The sequence below is a fragment of the Anguilla anguilla genome, chromosome 12, assembly GCF_013347855.1.
Source record: "Anguilla anguilla isolate fAngAng1 chromosome 12, fAngAng1.pri, whole genome shotgun sequence".
In the NCBI taxonomy this organism is placed as follows: Eukaryota; Metazoa; Chordata; class Actinopteri; order Anguilliformes; family Anguillidae; genus Anguilla; species Anguilla anguilla.
In genome coordinates this window covers 39,611,115-39,638,387 of record NC_049212.1, presented here as the reverse complement: position 1 = coordinate 39,638,387, position 27,273 = coordinate 39,611,115, and the positions used below count along the sequence as shown (strand labels likewise).

At 45.3% G+C, this 27,273-nt stretch overlaps 1 long non-coding RNA gene across 1 annotated transcript in view; it reads left to right on the top strand.

Annotated features, from left to right (window-relative positions):
• LOC118209385 overlaps window positions 1-27,273 on the top strand; it is a 64,829-nt gene that overhangs the window by 23,328 nt on the left and 14,228 nt on the right. Inside the window, exon 2 of the long non-coding RNA XR_004761703.1 lies at window positions 9,356-9,444. This is a non-coding gene — a long non-coding RNA (uncharacterized LOC118209385). The remainder of the gene's footprint in view (window positions 1-9,355; window positions 9,445-27,273) is intronic.

The following is a 27,273-nucleotide window of genomic DNA, read 5'->3' as shown; positions in this document are numbered from 1 at the left end:
CACAGACACACACACACACACACACACAGACACACACACACACACACACACACACACAGACACACACAGACACAGACACAGACACACACACAGACACACACACACACACACACACACACACAGACACAGACACACACACACAGACACACAGACACACACACACAGACACACACAGACACACACAGACACACACGCACACACACACACACACACACACACACACACAGACACACACACACAGACACACACACACAGACACACACACACACAGACACACACACACACACACACACACACTTCCTCTCCGCGGGCCAGCTCCCCCCCCCCCCGCCGGGCGCTGGAACAGAACCCATCTGGAAGTGAGCCGTTTGTTCAGCCCATGCCGCCCTAACGAGCCCGTTAACAGTCCGCTGTTCCCCTAATTGGCTCCCGCGCAGAGAAGCCAAACAGGAAGTGCAGGACTGCGAGTAATCTCGCTCTGTACGGGCCCCGCGGCCAATGAAATTCAGCGGCTCCCCCCTTCCACTCGCCCCCCAAGTGGCTCGGCCGCAAATCAGTCAAAATTACATATAAAATGTCTGCCCCTCCCCCCCCCCCCCAGGCCCCCACCCTTTTAAATGAGGTCTCAGGATGCTGAGAAAGTCCTCCCTACATCACTTTTTCACGAGAGGTCTGTTCTGTCTGAGCGCAGACGCCGGTGAGTTTGTGGGTATAACTTCTGAACCATGCCAGCGTTGGAAGAAAATCTACACCGAAACATATTCAGCCTTTTCCATTTTTAAAAATATGAACATAAATGTTGAAATATTACGATTAAAAGCGTACAACAATATATTATTATTTTCCGGTTTCTCCCACACTTGCAGATCTCTGTGTTTTAAATAATCTTGTCGAATGGGCCGCTGCGGGTTCCTGCTTCACACAGAGATCGATGAGGCCGCTAGCGCTGCTGAATGCCCCTAAACGGGGCTGTCCCGCGGGGATTCGGCCTGTTTCATTAGCCTCCCCAGCCAGGACTGCTAAAGCAGGGAAGAGGAGGAGCCTTGGAGTTCCAGCCGAATAGCCAATAATAACAGAATAGACGGAAAGATCCAGGCCATTCAAATCTGTCTAATGGACTTTAGGATCTTTTCTTTGATTAAAAAAAAAACGTGATGAGCCAGAAATTTTTTAATGAGTCTCAACAGAAGTTTGCTTTTTTGAAAAGTTTGAGGTATTTCTGATGAAATCTGATAAAGCTATATAAGCACTTAAAATAAAAGTACCAAGTGCGTGTCCGCCCTACACCTTCAAACTCTCATTTCCTGTGCCTCTGAGAAAAATGATAATAAAAATAAAAACAGACAGCTGACCTGCAGAATCACAGGTGGAAAAGCAGGGGTCTGGTTTTCTTTGCTAACCTGCTGGGCAGTTTTCTGGTTTCCACTGATAGCTGTGGGTTTTTTTTCTGTTGTTGTTGTTTGACACATTCTTATTGTGTGGACGTGTGTTCAGTTTTTTTTTTTTCCTGGGGTTTGTCTTGCTGGTGTCGAACATTTGCTCTAAGCCAATCGGCTTCCCCGGTCAAAGCATCGCCTGTCGCCGCGTGGCAGGAAATCGAGATGTCGGGCGTTAGCAGCGCGACGCTACGCGGGTTTAGCTGCAGCGCTGTGAATGCGCCCATGGACCCAGCTGCCTGCAGATTTATACCCCCTGCTCTTGTTCCTGTTTTTTAAACGCCTGGGTTTCTGGCAGACGGGACAGAAGGAGAGCCAGAGCCGTTTGTGATGAGAGGGCTGTCTGACTGGGGCGGAACTCTGACAACCGGTTCGCCCGGATTCTGATGTTGCCTGACGCTGGGGCAGCCTGTGCGGTCCGCGTTTGGTCTGGGGCGGAGCAGGCGGGCGATGTGCACACAGAGCATAAAACGGACGTTCGGCCGAGAGGCTCAAATGAATTACCAGAGAGGGCGTTCGTGGCTCTCAGAGACCCTTTTCAAAGGCTCAGAAGAGGGGCTTTTTCACGCGATGCTGTGTGTGGCTCAGGCAGAATAGGGCACAAATCCGAATCTTAAAATCTGTGAAATTTTTTGGAGTGACCACAGCAGACGTCAGCCAGTGAGAGAGAGGGAGGGAGGGAGAGAGGGAGGGAGGGAGAGAGAGAGAGAGGGAGGGAGGGAGAGAGGGAGGGAGGGAGAGAGGGAGGGAGAGAGGGAGGGAGAGAGGGAGAGAGGGAGGGAGGGACAGAGAGAGAGAGAGAGGGAGAGAGGGAGGGAGGGAGGGAGGGAGGGAGGGCCTAATGAGGCTGAAAGCTCAGAGTTTCGGTGATACGCAGGAGCGTGGGTACTTACTGATTAAAATTAATGGCTCAGTCCTGCATTCTGCTGGGCTCACAGCTCGGGGGGGGGGGGGGGGGGGCGTGGCGTGCGGGGGCGAGGGGGTGAGGGGGGGGGGGGGGGGGGGCGAGCGGAATTAGCTCACAGACCTTGAACACACATAAAAGCCCTTGTTAGAGTTGGTCTGCGGGGAGCTGCAAAGCCGGAGAACACGGCGTTCGTTGGAAAGCTTTAGTTAATAGCGAGGATGACACATCAGGGCAGCCCCGTTTGTTTCTCTCTTCGGCTCCAGTGTCTCTCTGAATCAGTCGGCCGTGGTCAGGACTCCTGCACTGGGCTGTGCTGCATATCAAACCGCTGCTTTTTTACAGCGTTAGAAGTATAAATGCCGCCAAGCGGTGTAAAGGTAATCTTTCCTTTTTTTTTCTTTTTTCTATTTAAACAGATCTGATGTGGTAGCAAACGTCCAAGCGTCAGATGCCATGTGAAATGCCGTGATGGTGGTGATTCTCAATACGCTTTAAAAAAATAACTGATTCAACATGTGTATCAGTTGGCCGTGGTCTTGCATATTCACAGAAAGGTCTCAATGAGAACTAGGATGTGAAGAAACGAAATAAATAAATAAAAATGAAGAGACACAGGACTCTTAATAGAGGAAGCAGTTTTTTATGACTTGTGAGTGACTTTCGCGTACCGTTTCCTACGCGTTTGACCACACGACGCACTGCGACACCGCAAGTGCGCGAGGAGCCGTCGGGGGGGCGGGGGGATAACGCGTGGCGATTCGCTCTTTGGCGGTGGGGGTTGTGATTGTTGGGGGGAGGGGGGGGGTGGAGCATTGACAGGAGGCTTGAGTGAGGCAGGTATTTGAGGTGGTTGTGGGCAGGAAGGCGGGGGGGTGGGGGGGTTCTCCTCTGGGGGTCAGAAGGCCGATGTAAGTCATTCCTCACTGCCAACCTACAGCCAGCGTCTGGGGTGTTGGGGTGGGGGGGTTAGGGTGGGGGTGGGGGGTTGGGTCGGGAAGTGATTTACTGGCACCCTGGGAGACATATCTGTAATAGAAGCAGACATATTGGCCTCCTCCTGATGGCTGTCAGCAGGGCAGTGTGTGATTCAGCTGGGGGGGGGGGGGGGGTGAGGGGAGGGGGGGGGGGGAGGCTGCAGGAGGTTATGAAGGTGCAGCTGGGTGTCCCACGGGGCATTTTAAGGAGTAACTGCCTCACCCTTCATTATGGATCAGGTCACATGTTCATGTCACACTTTGTGACCCCCTACCCCCCCTTTTGCATTGGGTTAGCAGACACACTCGCCACAGTTCCAAAGAGTGATGTCATAATCAATATGTGAGCGTTCTGTCGTTTATGGGCTGTACCTGTGATATGAATATAATGTCCCTCAGCACATAAATTTAGCTATTTAATGGGCGTAAGATGATGAATGATAAATTCCAGTGCACGTGCTTGTCTGCTGAATCCAGGCGATTCCTCTCCAGCCTGTCGGACCAGGCTGTCCTCATTTAATCTGTTTGAAAACCCGTATTTCATTTCTTCTTAATATTATCCTTTTTTTAAACCCATAACAGCGATTATGCTACTTTTAAAATGCAGTTCTACGAGCGATTCAGGCCTCAGTATCCAAGCGTCTTCAGTATTCAGGACTGATTAAAACAAAAAATAAATAAATAAATAAATACTTTTTTTTTTTTTTAAAGGGAAGCCGCATATCTTATGGCTTGATTACGAGCCGTGCGATGTTAAATTAAAACTGGAACAAATCAAGTGGGAGAGTTTTTGGTGTTGCATTGAATATTAATTAAGGCAATTAAACGGGCTAAATTGCAATTTAAAATATAATTTGTTGTGGAGATGACATTGGGACTTTCACGGGTGGGGGTGGGGGTGGGGGGGGTTGCTGAGATCCAAGTCAATCTCCGCCTCTCCCTCCAACTTTAAACGTGTCCGAGGGAAACGGACTCTGCTGTTAAACACTGACGTGGAGGTCGGCCTGCAGCTCCGAGCCAGTAGCATGCCCGTGCCCAGGGCGACGGGCCTGTTCACATTAAACAGAACAATGTGTACCGTAATTCTGTGATTTTTGTCATTTAAATCATTTTTAAAAAAACTATTATTAACATTTAATTACACAGGGTAGGTTGGCTGAAGATGCCTGCTGTGTTACAGCAACACCCTGTTACCCTGTTAACGTCCTAACCGCCTTACCCCCCCCCCCAATTACACTAACCAGTCTGTGGGCCTTTGACACGAGCATGGGGAGAACATGCACACGGAAAGGCCCCCGCCGGGATTCCAGACTTCACCCGCATCGCGCGTCATAGAGAAACGCCCGGAGGCTCTACCGTGCGATATCTTAGTGTTCAACATAAACAAACACGGCTAAAGAAATGCTAAATTAGCTTCCTAACAGCTCGTAGCAGCCATTTTCAGCACGTGTAATTAAGCGTGTGCGTTACGCGTCGCGAAATCGAGTGATACTGTGAAACCCAAACGGGGTCCTTTTGTCACGTTTGGGCCTGAAACGGCGTATCGGTGCGTAGTTAAGAGCGGAATGATCCGGAGAGGCGGCGTGCGCGCGAGTCGCTAGCGTGTCGCTAATGCTGCTCCAGTAGCTCAGTGAGCAGGCAGGGGAGGCGCGGGCAGGGGAGGCGCGGGCAGGAGAGGCGGAGGCAGGGGAGGCGCGGGCAGGAGAGGAGCGGGCAGGAGAGGAGCGGGCAGGGGAGGCGCAGGCAGGAGCGGTGCAGGCAGGGGAGGCGCGGGCAGGGGAGGCGCGGGCAGGGGAGGCGCGGGCAGGGGAGGCGCGGGCAGGGGAGGCGCGGGCAGGAGCGGCTCGGGCTCAAACCCCCTGATTGCTTATTAGCCGCTGGAGTAACGCTGATGGTGCGTAAGTGACACGGATGAAAGCGGTTTGGGAAGTGGTGGGGGGGGGGATGCTAGGGGGATGGGGGGTGTGTTTATTACAGGCACCGGTTGCGGAGCCCTGGGGAGGGGGTGGCGGGGTATACTCTCAGCAGGGCTTACCACTTAAAGAAGCACCGTCTTACAGCTCCAGCCATCAAGAGGTTCTTCTGAGGTTTTACTTCACAAGTCTGTCGCGTCTTTCGCGTGTTAAGATGTGCAGGCAGGGGAACAGGAGAGGTCCAGAGTGCAAGAGAGTTGTGGTGCTCTTAATTTAATTATTTTTATTATTTTTAATTATTTTAATACATTTTAAACTTGGGCAAGGAGGGCCCAGTCATTCTGCAAATCCATAATTCAAATTTTTCATTTTTCACCAACTGAAACTAAACCCCTCTGCTCTCCACACCAAACAAAAAAATTTTTCAAAATAATATTATAATATTTAAGGGTGAGAATTATAAATTATTTCGCTGCTGAATTTCACTGTTAATGAAGAACATCAACAAAAATATGCAGCATTCAATAATTGTTATTGCTGCAGAAACTTATACACACCGGCCTTTCAAATAAAAACACTTGGATGGTTCAAGGATTATCTAAATGGTAGATTCCAATGACTTGTGTGAAAATCTCAATAGTGCAAGGGCACATTTTAATGCAGATGACACAATTATTTATAGCACTTCTTCATCTTTAGATGACACACTTCAGAAAATACAAGATGCTTTTAATGTGATCCAGAATAATCTTTTTAATCTGAAGCTTGTGCTGAATGCAAAAAAAATAAAAAATAAAATCAATGGTCTTTACCAGGCCAAGTTCAAAGTTGTTTTAACTCAGATGGTCACATTACAAAAAGAGCCCATAGAGTTGGTGTCATCATATAAGTATTTAGCATTTTATCTTGATGATTATCTTGATTTATCTTTATTTTGTCTGGAATGAAAACTAGGTTCTAATGACACAAATAAAGCTTGTTTTTCAAGGAGGCTGGTGGAGGCTGCATGCATGCCTTTATTAGATTGTGGTGATGTATTGTATTTAAAAAGTCCTGCCTCACTTCTCCATGCTCCTGACACACTACACCGTGCTGCCTTAAAGTTTGACACCACTTCTGGTTTCTGCATCCATCACTGTGCTTTATCTCAGCCATTAGAATGGCCCTGTTTGGCAATGAGGCGGAAAGTGCACTGGCTGATATTTTTATACCAGGTTATCGCAGGTCAGATGCCAAACTGCTTGAGAGTGCTACCCCACATACTAATGGACATTACAGTTTAAGATCACAAAAAATAGGATTTTATTTAAGGTTCCATAGACAAGAACGGTGTTTGGAAAGTTTTGCTTTGAATCGTGCAGCACCTTTTACATGGAATTCCTTGCAAAACAGATTTGAAATTCGACTATTTTGTTGGTGGTTGATTATTTTGTAAATACTTTAAATCATGTTCTCTTCTAGAAATTTAGCTCTTTTTAGTCTTTTAAGTCTTCTGATCGTCTCTGTCAGTCTGTATTTTATGTTAATGTGGTGTGGTAACTTTATCTATGCTGCTGGGCTCACTTGTAAAAGAGAAGTAAACCTCAACGTGACTTCCCTGGTAAAATAAAGGATTTTTTAAAAAGAGATTGTTTATGTTGTTCATCTCAAGAGCCCGTGCTTCTGAGATTTCACGAAAATGTTTTTTTTTTTTTTTTGCTTCGTACGCCTCCCCCGATTCCCGCCTTCGACATCATCTGCAGGAAGCCAGACTGTCGACGTGGTTTAAAATATGCTAATGGGTCCTTATTTTCCCAAACAAACACGCATCAGCCACGCTCCCTCCATCGTCCAATTAGCGTCTTTTTTGAGTTCGTCTGAAGAGCCGAGATTATTGGATGGGAATGAAGTGCCTTGATTGGTGCCTTTTAACTGCATTTAATGAGTCAGTTTTGCATTCTAGATTATCAGTAACGCGCGTCTGTCGTTTAATTAATATAGAGAAGCTAATTTGCTCACTTAATGTTTCCCAAAATGGAAGCGGAACAAGCTAAAGACCTTAGTGGTGGAGTAAGCTTTACTTTCATATAAATTGCCCGACAACTGTAGTGAATTGAGCCGGGGGAGAATAATTACGTTTAATTTCATTTTCATTCGTCTGCTTCCCCTCATGGTTTTTTCTTTCTTTTTAGGTTACCCCTCATGTTGATTGGCACCTTGTGTTTCCCTGCGTGTGTTCTGTGGAGTGGTTAAAAAAAAGCATCCATTTTGAGATGGAGAACTTGTCATACCACTTCAGACTGGTAACAAAATTAGCTCACTGTCCTGTGAGTTTAGACACTCCCGGTGGCAGAAGATCTCCTTTGGCTCAACCAGCTCTTCTAACCTCCTGGAATGACAGCCTTGCTTGGCTGTACTGTGGAACGGGTCACGCCATGCCTGCAGGACACCCAACGGCCCTGGATGCTTTTAAATTTCACTGTCAGCTCGAGCCTCACAAGGGTCGTTTCTGTTCACAGCAACACCGTGACATCGAAGTATGAATTGAAGGAAACGTTTGCGATTTTTTTGGGGGGGTGAATACACTTCATTTTCGACAATACGGACGTTTTGAGGGCACAGTCTAATGAAGACAACTAATGCCCCCAGTGGTTTCCTCCATAACCCTGATAATCTCTGTGTTCCCAGAGCACAATAGCAGCAGTCATTTCTGCAGCCCCAGATGTTACTGAGTTGGTATGGATTTGTACGGCCTTGAGGCAGACTCATCTCTATGTTTCTTATTTTAAAATTCCAACATTTTTGTTGTTGCTGCTGTGTGAAGGTGTTGTGTCTGCTTTACTGCCTGATGGTCGTTTCTACAATGTATCTTTTGGGAAGATGTTCTAACACAGATTCTGTAGACCCACCAGATACTCAATTCCGTCTTCTTTGGGAATTCAAACGCTGAAAGTTCTGTCTCTACCACTGAAGCAAAAAAGTTACAATTTGAGGCTTCTCCTGGAAGTAAATTGACCCTTTGAAGGAAGAGTAGATTTTGTGGAATGTTTTTTAAAAATTAGTATTCTAAGCCAGTGTTCTAGAACCCTGTTGCTTACCGTTACCAGTAGTGACTGTTACTGCAGCGTGTTCAGGTGCGCATTTCCGCCCTGTTTGTATAATAAGAGTGTTCAGGTCCGGGCTTGAGGCGGTGCTGGGTGCTCTCTCGTCTAGTCTGTCAGTCCTCAACGCCTTGTTTGCTGACTGCAATAAAAAAACAAAATAGCAATTTCCCCTGCTAGCGTGATATCAAAAGGTAATCCCAGTAAAACTACGTCTGTGTGATTAAATACGTGTTCAAAACAAGCGCAGACAGAGCCGATCGCGGTCTATTCATAGCCTGATAATTGCCTGTCTTTAAGTTAATTACTGTTCAGAAATAAAAGCAGAATGAATACACTCATTACACGCTTTAATCATTGAGAATAATACACTCACAAAAATAATAAAATAATGTTTTGTTTTCTCTCCTCACTTTACTCTAAATGGAGCCGAAGCATACATTATATGACCAAAAGTATCTGGACACCCCCTGGGTCTGGGGCTGGTGTTCATGGTTTGGGCTAGGCCCCTCAGTTTTGGTGAAGGCAAATCATAATGCTACAGCATACAATCACATTCTGTGTGATCCTATGCTTCCCCAACAGTTTGCCCTGACCTCAGCCCCATCCAATACCTTTTGGATCAACTGGAAAGTCAACTGAGAGCCAGGCCTAATCGTCCAATCAATGCCAGACCTCACTAATGCTCTTCTGGCTGAATTGAAGCAAATCCCTGCAGCAATTCTCTAACATCTAGTATAATGCCTATTATAGCAACGTACACAGAAGATTGTAAGTTGTTATAATAGCAAAGGGTAGACCGTGTCTGTGTTAATACCCATAATTTTGGATGTCAGGTGTCCACATACTTTTGGCCATGTAATGTACACATGTAACTTTTAGTTTTTATTTTTCCCCCCACAATATGGCTTTCATCAGCTTCCAATAACACATGACATGACTTCTGCCTGAAACATATTGGCAGCTGGACAACAAAAAAAAAAGAAGCTAAATCAACAGTGGTGGAAAAAAAGGGTTGTATTTAATCAGCTTGCTGTTGACACAGGAGCTTCCATCGCTGGCTGATCTCTGGCAATAAAGACCCTCATCGTTCGGATGGTGAAGTCAGGAAAAACGGCACAGTTTGGGGAGCAGGTGAGGACCCGCACATCTCCACAGTTTGGGGAGCAGGTGAGGACCCGCACATCTCCACAGTTTGGGGAGCAGGTGAGGACCCGCACATCTCCACAGTTTGGGGAGCAGGTGAGGACCCGCACATCTCCACAGTTTGGGGAGCAGGTGAGGACCCGCACATCTCCACAGTTTGGGGAGCAGGTGAGGACCCGCACATCTCCACAGTTTGGGGAGCAGGTGAGGGCCCGCACATCTCCCACTGTCTGCGGTGGTGCTGTCCCTGCACCTGTCTCCACACACGCGTGCATTTCTCTGCCCTTGAATATTTGATTTGGGGACCAATTTCTTTTCTGTTTGGGTTGTGATTTGTGCACCGGGAAGCAATCAGAAAAGATGTGTCCATCAATAATACAAGACCACTTTTAAAAAAAACAAAAAAAATAAACATACAGCATTGTACTGTCTCCGCTGAGTGTGTGACTTTTTATTTTAGGAACAACAAAAAGCTTTTTGGTAAACAACGAATTTATGGGGCTGAAGAAAATCTTGTCAGAAACATTTCTTTGTTGTGTTTGTTCATCCTAAACAATCATCACCAAAGAAAAGTGTTGGGGTGATATATTTGTAAAAAAAAAAACAAAAAAAACAATAGTGACCATAGGACGGAGTGTAGCACAGTGGGTAAGGAACTGGACATGTAACCGAAAGGTTGCAGGTTCGATTCCCGGGTGCGACACTGCCGTAACTTGTAACCGAAAGGTTGCAGGTTCGATTCCCGGGTGCGACACTGCCGTAACTTGTAACCGAAAGGTCGCAGGTTCGATTCCCGGGTAGGACACTGCCGTTGTACCCTTGAGCAAGGTACTTAACCGAAATTGCTTCAGTATATATCCAGCTGTATAAATGGATACAATGTAAAATGCTATGTAAAAAAGTTGTGTAAGTCGCTCTGGATAAGAGCGTCTGCTAAATGCCTGTAATGTAATGTAATGTGACCCAAATCCATATTTTGGCCAGGATTTGCCCTTAACTCTGAGCCATGATTAAATGCAGATTCGCTTTAGTTTCTTCTTTTTTTCCCCACAAAGTCACATGCAATTGTGTGCATGTTTTTCAAACTTTTCTGAAGCAGAGAAAAATATTTGACATAGGACTGGTACAGTATGTCAGATATAAATATAATATATAGAAAATAAATGTAGTTTTATATATGGGCCACATACAGTAACCCATGGTTTAGAGAGAGATTTATTCTTCTCTGTAATCTCACATTTTAAAGGGTGTTACCATCTCTAGACTACTGATTAATAATCCAGATAATCAATTGAAATCATATTTTATTCTAAGGTACAGTGAACCACCATGAATCATGCATCTATAATGCAACAGTACATCACCTTATTTATCCTCGTATGATACTGTTTTCTTGAAGCGTTCAAAACACAATTTTGCAATCTCTAGCATTTATAATGCATTATTCCTAGGCTTCTTTGGAAAAAAGTGTACTGTAGCATGAGTTATGCTCTTAGTTGACTGCTTGAGTCGTTAGTATACGAATTATGTCTTCATCCAGATGTGCAGGTTGCTGTAATAAAAATAAAATTTCACGGTTAATGGTTTTATTGTGAAATGTGATTGATTGAGTCATTTTAATAGTTGCATGCCATATAAATCTTGCTATTTTTTAGTTTTCTTCTCTCAGCGTCATATTTTGGAGACTGTCTGCATGCCACAAATCTGAGCTATAGTCCTCATTTGTCCCCCACGTGCGATCAATGTATTTAGCCTAATGTATTTATTTCATCATTGATTCTGCACCTCAACCAAAACTAAATGCCTTTTCTTTTTATGCGAGTTCACATCTCAAGGATTTTCTGAAGCATCATTGTCTCCAGTTGGTGCCACCGCTATTGGTTGTTTTCTTCTTCTGATGAATCGTGATCCTTGGCCAAGCAGACGTCTGGAAGTTGGGTTGTTGGGACTTATCAGACCTCAGTGTGTCAGCCTGGTCAGTCTTAATGCCGCTAAAGCCGCCAGGTTACGCGCTAATCTCAGGTTAATCCTCCTCCTCCTACTCCTCCTCCTCCTCCTCAGGCTATTTCCCATTTCACAGCTTGTGCTTGACTTGTCTCAGGTTTTATTGACAGTGTAAACCACTCCTCCACACCGTCAAAATGAGCAGTCATTTTTTGGTGATGGAGAAAACCGCTCCTGCACACCGTCATCGAAAACGGCCGGTCGTAGTTACTGCGGTAAAATTAAATGAATTTAATCATTTAATGAATTTGCTTCAGTATATATCCAGCTGTATAAATGGATACAATGTAAAATGCTATGTGAAAGTTGTGTAAGTCGCTCTGGATAAGAGCGTCTGCTAAATGCCTGTAATGTAATGTAATGTAGTAGCATAAACACAGGGTAAAGGGACAAGGTAGTTCCCTTCCAAAATACCCGACCCCACCCCCAAAACACACGACTAACCCTCCTTCTCTTTTGCGAAGCTGTCCCAGTGAACCTCAGCCGCTGGAATCCAGGCCCCTGCAAGCCCACGTTTTTACCCGTGACAGTTTGAGGACGGAAAACCTTGCATGTGATTAGAATGTCCTTAACTGAACGTTTCAATGCGGGTTTACAGCCACCGTCACATGACGAGCATCAGAACGCTCAACATGGCGGCAAACTGTTAAATTCCAGTGGAGGGAGCATGGTACTCAAAGTTCTAATCTAACCTTTCGTAGCGCGTCCAATCATGCCACAGCTTTGTATGAAGCAGGGAGATGTAAACAGGGAAGAACATTTTGGAATAAAATAATATTTTCCCGTTTCACAAAACACTTATCACCGCTTGTCACAGTTTTTCCAAACCAACGCCTTTCCTGGTTGGATGACGTCAAGCGGCTGACGGAACTCGATCCTTCTCAGTTGGTACTGCTGGTGATTGAAAAGCGGTGGAGTTCTAGAACACTGACTCAGAATTTTGAAAAAATAAAATAAAACATTCCAAAAAAAAAAAAAAAAACCCTACTCTTCAAAGGGTGAAGCTGCCTGTGAATGCCTCCCAGTGGCTGATCTCTGTGTGAATGCCTCCCAGTGGCTGATCTCTGTGTGAACCTGTCAGGTGAGCTGAGCCGTGACATGAAGTGCCGATTGGCTCCGCTTGCTTCTGAGGACGAGCTCGTGCTCGCCTGTGCCCTCCCAAATCAATGTGCCCGCTCGTACGTCCAATCGGGCATCCCGAAACCAGGGAGAGAGAGGGGGACTGGTCGGAAAAGCGTCGAAAAGGAACTGCCGCTCCGCTTTTTTTATTTTCCAGGCGCGTCGTTTCCAAATATGGGCGGCGCCCTGAAATCCTGGGAGCCCGCGTGGCTCGTCCGAAAATACCGTCGTCAGGCTAACGAACGGCAGCCCACCTGAATAGCAGGCCTGTCACGCTGTCCACGGCTTCCTGGGTCTGTACTCGGGCATAATTACCCACGCAGACGCTCTATTTGTGCCGCAGTTCTCTCCTGGCTGAGGGCCTCTCACTAGACTCCATAGCAGCGGTTGCTAGGGGGGGGGGGGGGGGGGGGCTGGTGGTGGGGGGGGGCTGGTGGTGGGGGGGGCGGTGGTGGGGGGGGGCAGGGTGAGGAGGGGGCCGATCTTTATACAAAGACTAAAGGACAAAGACATGGGCAGAATGCATGCGCAGGAATAAGGAGCGTTCAGGCCAAGAGAGCATGATGAGGCACTCACTCTACAGCGCTCTCACTTTACCATGGGGCGAAGGCCCTAACGTCATGTGACCTGGGTTACGCAATCATAGACAGTGCTTTAATATCATATGGAGTACTTAAATATTTCAGGTGCTGCTAAAGTTTGAAAACACTCCCTGCAGAACCCTGAGAATTTTCAACCCGTTGCCACCCAACCAATGCTGAAAATATTTGGTGGAAATACAGTATATGTTTATTTTATAAATATATGGGTTTTATGTTTTAAGTATTACAAATGGAGAGGGATCTCAAGACTGGCCTCAAGGAGAGTGTCCTGACCAGCAGTTGCAGAAATTTGGGCAACTTCCCAAAATACAACATTAACCTGCAGCTCTCTTATTCCATGTGCTTAATGATTATAATAATTACATTTTGGATTACATTACATTGCATTTTATGTGGCAGATGCTTTTATCCAAAGCGGCGTACAATAAGTGCATGCCGAAGGTCACTGGAACAACTACAAAACACAGGTCAGATAAGGTACAGTATTCATTATGTAACAGTTATTCATAGCCATGAACACATTAAGTCCAGTTCACACAGTAAGGATAGGCTAGGTCAGAGAGTAATGTTAAGTCGAATTAGGATGCATGACAACAAGCAACGTCAAAATAACAATACAAGTGCAATGTAAGTGCTGGATGGTGGCACACGAAATATGAAAGTGGTACAGGAGGCTCACGTGTAACATGAAAGTGCTACAGGAACACAGTGGAAGGATACAAGTGATAAGAGCAATCCTAGACTGGGAGTGCCCTGCAGAGTGGTGACAGTTAGTCCCGGTACCGTCTGAAGAGACTCTACGGCGTGACATGGGCAGTGAGGGAGTGGTCTGTAGGGGAACAGGAAGTTCATTCCTCCGCAGGGGAGCGCACGTGGTGAGCGAGCGAGCGAGTGGGTAGGGGCGAGCGAGAATCGTTCACCCGGACGGCAGGGGGTGCAAGTCGCCCTGCTGGGGTTTTCACTTCCGGACATGAAAGCGCAAAATGATTTCATGCCTGTTTAAGTGTTGGTAAGTGTTGCATCATGATTATTTTCCATACTTGTAAAAATGTTTTTTATTTTTTAAAACAGAAAAAGGTGACAGGCAGTGCAATGAGAATACAAAATAGTCTGAAATTATTTTCGTGCCTTGGTGCTACATTTGAAAGATTACGACTTTGACAGAAATCTGTGGCTTTTCAAGACATCGTTTCAAAAGTTATCATAAATATAAAGGAGTCTAGTTTCGCAGTACGTACCAGTTCATGGCATGAAACAGCTCATATTTATTCTGCATAATAGACATGTTTTAATTAAACAGCATGTGCACATGCACGCAAACCCAAAAAGCAAAAGTGGCAGAGCGAGTGAGAGAGAGGGGGAAAGAGAGGGAGGTGGAAGAATGTAGAAGAGGAATTCAAACAACTGCTCTGGGGTATGAGTCTAAGTTAATGTTACTTCATCCTTTTCAGATATTAAGGTTTCGAGGGTTAGTGCAGAGAAGATTGATTTTCTATGAAGTGCACAAGAATGCAAGTGGTCTGTTTAGGCTGGCAGTTATTCATTGAATGTAGTTTCTGCTGCTCAGAGGGCAAGTCGTTTCCCCAGGAGAGATTCGCACTGGCAATAGTCAATATTTTTGGCATGCATTTCACTGTTCGTTCCCTGATGATAACGTACAATGCAAATGTTTATTTAGTTTTTCTTGATAGAGGACAAAGCCATAAATATATTTATTCAAATCCAGTCGTGTGTCGAGTCTCTCCCGATGATTTGGATGAAATGTCTTTGTTACCTCATCTTATACGAGGGGGGGGCAGCTTTCTGTCCTCTGAGTATTAATGCAGTCAAATTCCCTTTATTAAGTTTTCTTCTTTTCCTTTATTGCATTATGTTTTTATTTTATTTTTATGAGTGAGAATTATTGGGAGTACGTTTCTCTTCCTCGCCGACTTACTCTGAAACTGCTGGTGGGGAAAAGGAGATGCTAAACTGTTTCCATGGCAACGGTGATTTTTTTTTTTTTTTTTTGTTCCAACTTCCTAGACTGAATTTGCCTGATTAAATTAATTCATTTCAACGTGGCGAAAGAGACTCTAATCCTGCCAAACATACAGTGTACACCCTTGTATAGCCACACTTAGGAAGAAAAAAAAAGAAAAGAAATCAAAGCCAAATTTGGTTGCGCAGTGTTTGCGTTGATGAATAATTAATGGCATGATTTTTTCGTTTCTCCTCCAGTTGAATCTCAGTCGGCTGTAAGTATGTGCTAAGAGGAGATATTAATGCATGGCTGTTTTGAAAGGTGGGGAAGCTGGAAGTAGGTGGGGTGGGGGGGGGGGGGGGGGGTTGAAGAGGGGGTGAATTTAATGAATATTGAACAGAACATTTTTCCTTAATGATGTGGGGAAAGTGGATTTTCCTGCCACTGAAAGACTATGTTCTGAATGTATGTGGCAAAATACATTTCCTTAGCCGACAGGGCTATTCGTGTACAGTAGATTTCCTCCAAGCACTCAGTATTACACTACACTATGTGCTCTCCTCTCTGCCTCAGACAGCAATTTTACAATTCTACATTATTTTTACTTTGTACTTCATGGAGAGACAAGTGCAAAGGGTGTCAGCAAAGTGTACAATATGTAATTTAAAAAATACTTCTGCAGTGGGTGAATGTTGGCATTGACAAGCCTACTGGGACTGCTGTCCATTAGTTCATGCTCTTGGGTCCCTTATGAGTGCATATTTATGTAGACGCCCTTATTAAGAACGATTGAGATGTAGTTGATCCGTGTAACTGTATTAGAAAAACCTTTCATTTCCACGAGCCTGGGTTCAATCAATGCTTGCCATTGACGTTGACTGACAATTAAATGTGTTCTCTGTTTTTCTGTTTATAAAGTCTAACCAAACTTCAACATGAAAGACAGAAAAGAAAGAAAAAATAAAAGAAAGAGAAAGAAAGAAAGAACATGTATTTATAGGCACTTCTTTTCTGATTGAATTCTGGCCAGTTTCCAGTATTAATTAGAAATGATAACTAATTGAGCTGTTCATGAAGTTTGCCATTCACTGTAAAAACAGAATCCGATAAAAACACAGAATTTCTGGAAGGCATTGTACCAGTAATGGAGTCAAAAAGCTCAAAATAACTTATTTCGTTTTTAAGTTAACTTGCCAACTGTTTGGTAGAGCACAGATGGCACACTGCTTCTTGCTCGTACAGAAGAGGATCTTCTCCAATTCTGCAGGTGTGTTGCATGACCACCTTAGAGCAGGGCTACCCAACCTCATTCCTGGAGATCTCCTGTACATTCCTGTAGGTTTTCACTCCAGCCCTAACAAAGCAAACCTAGTTCAACAGCTAGAGCAGGGCTGCCCAACCTTGTTCCAGGAGATCTACTGTACATTCCTGTAGGTTTTCACTCTAGCCCTAACAAAGCACACCTTGTTCAACAGCTAGAGCAAGGATGCCCAACCCTGTTCCTGGAGATCCAGCTTCCTGTAGGTTTTCACTGCAGCCGAGCATTTCGGATTGGGAATAAGCACAAATACCCAGGTTATGTGCTACAGTGCGCTAGCTGCTACAGTGGGCTGGCTGCTACAGTGCGCTAGCTGCTACAGTGGGCTAGCTGCTACAGTGTGCTAGCTGCTACAGTGGGCTAGCTGCTACAGTGCGCTAGCTGCTACAATGCGCTAGCTGCTACAATGCGCTAGCTGCTACAGTGCGCTAGCTGCTACAGTGTGCTATCTGCTACAGTGTGCTAGCTGCAACAGTACGCTATCTGCTACAGTGCGCTAGCTGCTACAGTGTGCTAGTTGCTACAGTGCGCTAACTGCAACAGTGCGTTAGCTGCTACAGTGCGCTAGCTGCTACAGTGGGCTAGCTGCTACAGTGCGCTAGCTGCTACAGTGCGCTAGCTGCTACAGTGTGCTAGCTGCTACAGTGTGCTAGCTGCTACAGTGCGTTAGCTGCTACAGTGCGTTAGCTGCTACAGTGCGCTACATTGCCTCGCCCAATGATGAGGGCGCACAACTATTTGAAATGACCAGTTAAACTGACACTTCAAGAGATTAAATAATAAAAAAATTTGCATAAGTCTTTGCACATTTTTTTCTGTGGTATTCACACTACAGGTTTTCTAAGCAGCCAGCAGTAGACTATGCAATCCTGTGTGGTGTTCAAACACACTCTTGCATTATTGCACTGCTTCTGAAACATTGAACGATGATTTGCTGCTGACTGCACTGTGAATCACATTATCATCAACCGTGTCATTTCAATAAGCCTCTTTTCTTTTAAACGTATGAACTACGCTGCAGATGAGTGCGTTGTATTCAACAGACGGCTCCCAAACAAACAGAAGGAACAAACAGACCTGCCTTGTGTTCCCCTGTCTGCTCTGTGTGTGTTTATTCTGGTATTCTGTTTTAGCCTCAAACGTTGGCTGCTGCTCATGTGAATAGCTTCCCCTCTCTCGCAGCCTGGCTGGTTGTTGCCTCTGAAGGAGAAGGTGTAATAAGACACAATGCTGCCAGGAGAGGCTCTGTGTGTTCCTGCTGAGAGGGGGGCTCTGCATGTAAAGGGAGAGATGAAGAGAAACATCTCCTGTTATCTTTCGTTTCGAGAACAGTTGGCTCCCACCTTTAGCTTGACTTCTTTATTTCATTTCTCTCTGTCTTTATTTAACCTGCATTTAACCAGGTAGTTCAACTGAGATCTCAAATCTTTTATTTTTTATTTTTTTGTTGTGACAGCCTGTGTGAAGAGTGTGACTGGGGAATGAATGGGCCAATCAGATGCAGGGGATGATCAGGGGGCCGGATGAAGACGGCCAGTCTTGTGGGAATTTGACCAGGTCACCGAGGGTTAACACCCTGACTCTTTCCCAAAGTGCCATGGGATCTCCGTGGCGACACTGAGTCAGGAGCTGGGATTCAATGTCCCGTCCGAATGGATGGCGCTTTTCACGGGACAGTTCCCTCTCTGCTGAAACGGGAAGCTGGGTTCATACGTGGTCTGACTGGTCTCCTCCGGCTCCAGCTTAGTTTCCCAGGAGGCCTCCCGTCAATGAGGCCATGGGTCGGGGGAAACGACTCTGCACGTGCAGCTTTGGCGAGCAGACTGTGGGCTCCCAAACTGACCAGCGGGGGACACTGATGGGCAATGAGACCCAGTCAATCCCAGCCAACCGAATCCCTCCCTCTCTGGGTGATGTCATGAACAATTATTATGACATCACCCAGAGCGCTGATCCAGGATCTGGCTTCCCTGGGCTGCATCCTAATCGTATCCATCATGAGCTGAACGGCCAAACTGATCCTAGATCAGCACTCTGAAGCGCGTTATGAATCCATGACCAGACTCCTTGCGTCTGCATTGATGCTTCCCATGCATGTTTGTGTTTCAGCCTACTTATTGCTCTGAATCGTCTCTCTAGTTTTATTTTTTAGCCATTTGAAAGATAAAACGAGGATAGTCTTTCAGCACTTGCCCCCAGTGACCGAACGTACTCAGGGCTAGTGTGACATTTATGCACTTAACTGGAGTATGTGTGTGTCAAGAGGGCTCGATAAAGTTTAATGGGTTTAAAAAACTGACCCGTACTGAACTGCGCAACTTTCTAATTAAACGATGAAATTAGGGGGCGCAATTAAATAAAGTGATCAAATATAACGTTACACCAGTTGACTGGACTCTGCTTCTCAACCTTTCTGGATTTCCGGTTCACTTGGGCTTGTTCAGATGCAGACCTAGTAGGGGAACTGAGAACCTGTTTAAAGCGAAAATTTCAAAATCTAACCGTTTTTAACGGCTAACTCCCTCATTTAGCATTCCGCACTGTGAATACAGAACACAAGCGCATCAGCAGTTAAAACTCCTCACTTATCCAACAGGTAAAATAGATTTATCTGATTTAACTTGTCAATTTTTATCAAAGCCGTAAATCACCAGTTAAATTGGAAAATTTTCAATTGGCAGAGCAACCTGTTGGATCAACCCTTTTTCAAAATGTACACCTCACATCCAGATTAAAATTAAGAGATTTATTGAGTTTCCACAGCCTGTACGTTTTACCTCCTTTGTGGGTATTCATGGTCAGAGTACGGCGATCGAAGTAGTTCATCATTCAGCTGCTCGGTGCCTGTAACCTGTGCTGTATTCAGCAGATTGATATCCAGCCAGAGAGCTCATCTCTGAAGTCATAAAGGGTGCTGAAGAGGGCTTTTCTTTTTTCTTCTTCTCCTCCTTTACAATATCAGTGACTTTTCAGTGAGGAGATGTGGGTAACGTGAGACCAGGTTCCTTCCATCCTGTTAATTGTGCAGATGGAGGATGTTTAATTGAAACCTGACCCGATATTAAATTACCTCTCTATTTTTAGGGCGTTCTTACAAACTGCAAATCTTGAGACGGGTTCCAGGGGCGACGAGCTCTTTTGGTTTCGGCTCTTGGATGAGGAGGAGATAATGTGTGGTTAACATTTTAATCAAGTGGCGGTGGGATAATCATGTTTTTGTATCTCTGGACACAAAGCTCAATAGTTAGGATCAAAATGCAATTTCGGGGGAATGTGTCTAATGAAATCTGTTAGCTCCGTGTTAATTGTGTTAACCTTCCCCCCCCGTCTTCATTCGACAGCGCGTTCAGCGACACAAAGGAGCGGCCATATTTAATCTTCTCCTTCTCTCTTCCTCTGCCTCTGATATTTGGCAAAGGACCAGAAAGGAAGCACAAATGTGCGAAGATCAGTTCTACGTTTCATTTGCATTTTTAATCGTTTCTGTGCTGTGAAGTCAGAGCCACGGGGAAGGCGCCTGGTGTTGATTGGCTGAAAGGGTTTTATGGCGTTTGTTAAGTTTCGCTTCTCCGCAGAGCCCACTGCTGGCTGAAATGCTCTATCCCGTGGCCATCCGTGGGTGACACAGTTCAGTTTTAAATGTTTTTTTTTTTCATTTTTGTAATTGTAAGACATTTTAATTGTGCTGTATTCAGAGGCCATGAATACGTTTTCCCATGATCACTGACACATTCCTCCCTAGCCCCCCCCCCCCCCCCCCAATCCAAGTTCAGTTGCCCCCGGTTACTTCTTGTTCAGGGCCACTGAAATCCTAGAGCCGACTTAGCTTCTCAGAATTTTAGATGTCCCTAACTTTCTTAGTGCTGTTTATATACCTTATTTCTTTGAAACCTACAACACATTTTCAGGATCAAAAGGCACTTCGTCTTTCTTGAGAGGTGAGTCAAAAAAAAAACAACTAATGTCAACTTCAAATAATTTATTTTCTGAAAATAAATTTGGTACGTTGTTGTATTTTACGACCCCAAACTGAATCGAATGCATTTATAGTTTCCAGTGAGTGCAACGCAAGTTTAAAATCTAATGGCTTTAGTTATGAAAGTCAATCTGATGGTCTGTGGAGTTCTCAGATGAGATTTGCAAGTATGAATAGGTGCTAAACTTTATGCTATTGTGCTTTTATGATAAATGCAAAAATATGATTTCAACGTGATTGCTTCTTTTGTTTGCTCAGAGGAGGAAGAAATGATGGCTTGATGGCTTTGATAAAGAAAAATAACTAGCTTACTAAAAGTTGGCTGAACTCAGGGCTGCCCCACCCTGTCCGTGGAGATCTACCACCCTGCGGGTTTTCATTTCAACCCTAATTTGGCACTCCTGATTCTAACTAATTAGCAGCTCAACGAGATCTCTGCCCATTGAATGTGCTGGGATTGGCCTGAAAACCTACAGGATAGAAGATATAAAAGAATAAGGTTGAGCAGCCCTGCTCTAACTAGCTGGCTTTGGTAACTTCATGCAATTATTCTTTGGGTTGAGAAGGAGGTTGAAGGGAACATAGTATGTAATATGTTTTGTAATGTAAAAAGCACTGGTCTTATTATATTTTTACAACAGTAATCCATGAAAGAGTTCCATGTCAGTTCCATAGTGATTGGGGTACAGACTTGTATTCACAGGGAAAGTTTTTTGTGACATCCACCACAGCATTCAAGGGCTATCTGCTGTCAACTTGAAACACATCTGATTACTGACAAATACAACTGTCACCTGAAGGTGAAAACTGATCACAGATATGCAGAGCGTGCCACTTTCCGTATCTGATTGTTACCAAACACCTTTTGACATAGACACTGCAATATTTTTTTTCTCAAATTCTGAAAAACACGCGCCAGTGTGAAATACGATTCTGCTGTTGCCGAGGACGCGGTATTAACCTCATGTGATCGCTTCCATTTTTGCTTTCTGAAATAGCTGAACGCAAACAAAGATATTTAATACGTCAGGAGCACAGTAAGAACTCATAAAATAATATTTATGCCACAACCGTTTTTTGTGGTTGACTAGTACAACCTGTCAGTAACCTGGTTGATAAATACGTGTGCATGTGTGTGTTCATGTGCGTGTGTGTGTGTGTGTGTGTGTGTGTGTGTGTCCTTGTTGACCTTGCTCACAGCGGGAAAGATAAGCTTCTCATCTTGCTTTGCTTCTGTTTCTGGGATCTGAAGACACGTTTATAAATCCTGAATGGAGGACCAAACAGATAAATTGAGTGTAATTCCCAGAAAGAGGTCATAGAAAGGACAGGAAAAGGGTTGCTTAATCCCTGGAGTCTGTTTGTTCCTGCTATACTGTTACTGGAGAACTCCTCTGTACTGTGAGTTGATTTCCTGTCCTGGACCCTTCTGATTCCTGTCAAGGCAGACAGGCTGTCCCAGAGCATTCTTGGAACATAAGAGCTAAAATTGTGGTATTATGCAGGTGTGTTGCACACACACACACACACACGTAGCTATAAAACTAGTATGATTTGTGGAAAAAATAGCAACTATATGCAAATGGAGTAATAAAATGTATTTGAAAAGATCTCTTAAAACAAGAAAAATTGGCCAGCCGGATGGCGTGTGGCCTTGGATTTAATCCGGACCACATCAGTGCAGACTGTGGCCGGTAGTTCCACTGGGCAAAGCGTAAGTGTCTAAATCAGGGGTTTCCAATCTTCCTTGAAGAGGGCCGGTGTGGGTGCAGATATTTGTGTATAGCTCAGCATTAAGTCACCTGATTCTACTTATCAAGGTCATGGATGAAGGTCACTGTGATTAGTCAATTAGCTGAACCAGGAGCCTTAGTGCTGGGCTAAAATAAAAATCTGCACCCACATCAGCCCTTTTCGGATAATATTGGACACCCCTGGTCTAAATCTTACCCGCGGGACGCAGAAATGATCATATCTTTGGCTGTAACGTGAATTTTTTTTTTTTGGCCCAAGCACTTAGATTTTTTCGAGAAGCCTGAGTGGTGCTCTAGAGGTTATTCATTGGCTAGGCCCGTCTTTCACCGCGCTGGTATTTCCGGTACTGAAATGCCTAAATGATGACGCACTGAACACCAGACACGAGTGCATTAAAAATGTAAGTGCCCAAGTGGCTACAAGTGGCTACATCCCGCTGTATATATATATACATATGCATGTACTCTGCACCGTGATGATCAGCGTTTGGGTCTGAGCTGAGCAGGGCTGGTATCGGTCTGACGACTGGCAGGCTATTGTTCTCAGCGCTAGCGAAGAGATCCCAGAGTGTTCAGGGCTCGGGGAGTGTCTTGTGATTGGTCACGCTCAAATGCACCCCATAAACTCCCGGGGAAGTGTCAGCAGGCTGACAGCTTTGACGCTTGACCGGAGTGGGTTTTTTGTTCCTCTTATTTTTAAGCTGATGTAACTTGAAAGTTTGGAACATGGATGTGTCTCATCGTTATGAGGTTGGGGGAGTGGGTTAATGCCTCTCCACGTCTATCGCAGCTCTCGAGGTAGATAACCTCTTCTCCCGGACTGAGACCCTATCAGATCACAGAGATTATGGTCGTCGTCCCCCCCCCCCCCCAGAAAATAAAAACCTCTTTTACCTTCCCGTCGTCCTCCACTCACCCTAAGGGGATACTTTTAGACTGCAGGAGGAAAAACTTTTTTTTTTTTAAGCCTTCCAGCGGGAAGGTGAGATTTTCAGAGGAGGTGCAGCGGGCCTTTTGAGCTGAGTCACCTCCAGGTGCGAAGGTTCCTGGTGACCATGTGACGGTGAGACCCAGGGGCTTCGCAGTGGGGGGGGGGGAAGTGGGACTGACTACCCAGGGCCCGAATGGGGGGGGGGAGGACCCTCGAAAAGGCTGGAATGATGCGTGAGAGACATGGATCAAGAGAGGAAGGGGGCCCACAGAGACTGCTTATGTATAGGGCCCAGAATTTTGTGCTACACCCCTGGTGAGACCGCTAAGCTTGGGCGCAAATCTGGCGGCACTGGTCCTCTCCACCGGTGGATCAGTGCCCTCGTGCCCTCGTGGCTCAAAGGCCAAGCGTTTTTATTGCATTACGTGTTACTTCATGTGTATTCGGACATTACAGTACATTACATTTATTTGGCAGACGCTTTTATCCAAAGCGACGTACAAAAGTGCATTTCATGGTCATGGACAACTACTGAACACAGGTTCAGTAAGGTACAATACTTATTCTGCACAGCTATTTCTAGCCAAGAACACAGTTTAGTTCACACAGTGAACAATATTCTGACCTAACCTCTGCCAAGCCAACTAGGCAGAAGAACAAGCTACAGTATTAGGACAAATACAAATGATCAAAAAGTGCTGGAATGGGGGAACACGTAACGAGTGTCATGAAAGGTGGGGGGACCATTTTATCTGCCCAGATAAGAAAGATAGCTTCTTTTGTTTTTGTTTATTCCCCTCCCCCCACCCCCAACTGCCCAGCGGAGGGTAAAGAGGTATCTTCCAGGCGAGCCGCAGCATCAGAGGGCCTGGCTGAGGTCTGTGCATTCCTGTTGATCTGAGTCTGGCCGTTGCATTTGGCTCTTCTGATAACTAAATGGATCGCTTCCCAACGGGACCCTGGACTGGTTATTGTAAGACTGCGGCTTATAAATAATTCAGCCAATTCTGCAGGGGGCGGGGCGGGGCGGGGGGGGGGGTTCTCCCTGCAAAACAGAGCTCGTATACATCACGGCCAAAACAAGGGTAACCCAAAATTCGGAGACAATTCCACCAGTGTGGGAGTTTTAAAGAGGAACTAAACATAAGTGTGAATTCCGGTGCAGATGTCAGTAATTAGAAGTTTTTTTTTTTTTCATGTATTAGAATTCTTTTTTTTTCGGTAGTGGCCATTGGCCGATTGTGGGATGAGGTCGTTTATACAGTGATTGGCATCACTTAGCACCTCTGTGCAAGCGTGAACATCGGATCAGACGCCACTCTCACCCCTGATCCAATTCCCTCCACTTTAACTTGGCCGAAACAGCTGCTTACTAAAAGGAGAAATAAAAAGAAGAGTCGATTGCAACTTCGGTACATCGACATGCCTCAGATTCCCATCTGTAAGATCAACCAGCACTATTCAATTAGCACTCATTCAGATCCAACCACTCGAAATTGATTATTTGGTGCCAAATTTCCTTTAATTATATGGATACTGCGGCTGTTATGTTGTCAGGCTGCATTGTGTCCTCTCGCCTTTCGCACAAGCGGTCTAATTTGCTTTGCCGTGATACGATTCGTGTATCATCATCATCTTTTGAGGCTCTGGATACGGGGTGATTAAAGCATCAAAATGGCCGCTCGCGTTTTAAGGTTGGGGTGAGCGTGCTTAAGTGACTCTTTGACATGGACTCACATGTCTGTCCCCCAGATTTACCCTGTTATGTTAAAATAAGAGGATGAGTAACACAATCTGACACACACATGCGGTGCATACACGCACACACGCAAACACACACACACACACACACACACATACACACACACGCAGACACTAGTATACGAAAACCTAGGCACACACATACACACACACACAAGCACACACACAGTTAGTGGTATGGAAAAACCTAGGCGCACGCACGCACACACACACACACATACATGTTTGTATTGCTATACTTGTGAGGACTTCCTATTGACTTACATTCATTCCGTAACCTCTAACCCTAACCCTAACCCCAACCACTACATGCGTAACCTTAACCCTAACCTTAACCTAATTGTAACCCTAACCCTAAGTCCTAACCCTAAAACAGCCTCTTGAACTTGTGGGGACCAGCAAAAAGTCCCCACCTTGCATAGTTTTCCTCATCTTTCTATCCTTGTGGGGACATTTGGTTCTCACCAAGATAGTAAAACATGCCCATGTACACACACACACACATCACACACATCACACACATCACGCACACACACATACACTCACACACACACACACCTCCACGGTGCCAGTGTATCTCAGCGCTGAGTCTGTGTGTCCCTGATAGCAGCCACTCTGTCTCAGAGTGATGGAGAGACTCAGTCCTGCTGCAGACATTCAGAGAGACTGAAGCAGCACTAAGCATCTCACAGGCCAGCTCCAGTCACACAACTGCGCCTTTTCTTGACTTGCCAAAAAAAAAAAAAAAAGAATAATTCTCTCGGTCGTCAGATGAAAGCTCGGGGTCTGGAAACGGCTCTGACAATTTCACTTTGATTTCTGCCGAAACGATCTTAGAAATGCGCATCCTAGAAGCAGGGATCGTATCCGCGATATTCACGCATCGCCTGCTATTCTGAGAGGAGCCTCTCCCCCGCTTACTCATACATGCCAGAAGACCTTAAGAACTACTGCTCTAGTTTTCCACTCTGTGAATCATCACCCCCCCACACCCCTTTTCCCAGGGTGCATTGCTTGTCTCTGTCGGAGCAGACTCCCTGCTGCAGTCCGCACACTGAGCTTGCTCTGGGTAGAGCTGCAGTGTGGTCTGATCAAACTGAGATGCAGGTGTGATGCCTGCTCTGACTCAGAACTGCAGCCGCCATCGTTTACCTGTTTCTGTCACCTGTGTGAAATTATAGAAAGAAAGGATAAATGAATGTTAAAATTTAACCAGTTACTCTTATTAGTGGCTTTTTGGAAACCGCTCAAACTAATATAGGAAGTCCGAAGAGAATGTGTAATGTGAAATAAGCTCAGGCATCGAGTCCCTTCTGTGTGTGTGAGTGCGTTCGTGCATGCGTGCGTGCGTGTGTATATGTGCTCGCGTGTGTGTGTGTGTGTGTGCGTGCGTGCATGCGTGCGTGTATGTGTGCGTGCGTGCGTGCGTGCGTGTGTGTGTTTCTGTGTGTGTGCACGCACATGTTCACCCTGCCATTGCCTTGCCATGACCAACACGCCAAGTGGAAAGAAACAAAGCTGTGCGCTAGGCTGTCTCACTGCTCAGTATTGATTTTAACACGGTGATTAAGACACTAAGATACACTTCTGAAGTGTTTTATTGTGTGTCCACATCGCAAGTGATACTCACCAAATTGTCAAATGTATACCCAGCACTGATACACATTTTGGGCTCCGGACGCCTCTTATTCGGGGTCTGTAGATTAGTACAGACTGATGCGCACGTGTACTGACCCAGTCCTGGAACGGGACACCATGCGGGGGCTGGGCGGGACAGGGGGTTTTGGCTCGTATTTGGGCCCAGGGAACACTCAGCAGCTTTTAGGCCTGAATATGAATGAGGCGATTCTGAGGCAACGTCCCAACCTTTTAAAATATTTGTTGGACCAACGACAAAAGCTTTGTTCTCTCTTACTTTTTTTTTGTTTGTTTTTTTCGGCACTGCAGTACCATGAGCGATGGAATTTGCTGTCCAAACGCAGATTATAGCTCCTGAATTTGTGTTGTGTATGCAAATGTCTGTGTTTGCGATGCGTAATTACAAACCCTCCAGAAAAGCACAATGCAAAAACTCATAGGCATCAATGATAATGACCCCGGCTAAAAACATCTCTAAATATTTAAATGCCATTTAGTAACACTCCACTTGAAATAGCTCTGCTTAACACCATTGTCATTGGGATGGTCATAACCTTTGTAATATATGCATACTACAAATACTGCTCTATTGACCATCTTATAACAACTGACATAGATTCTACAAGGTGGTTATAACACATATTAAGATGCTATGCAGACTATAAAAGAAACAGTTTACCAAATAAATGGCTGAAATGTTTAATTGTTTTTCTTTGGTTAATATTTCTACTTTGTTGGTCATCATTGGCAG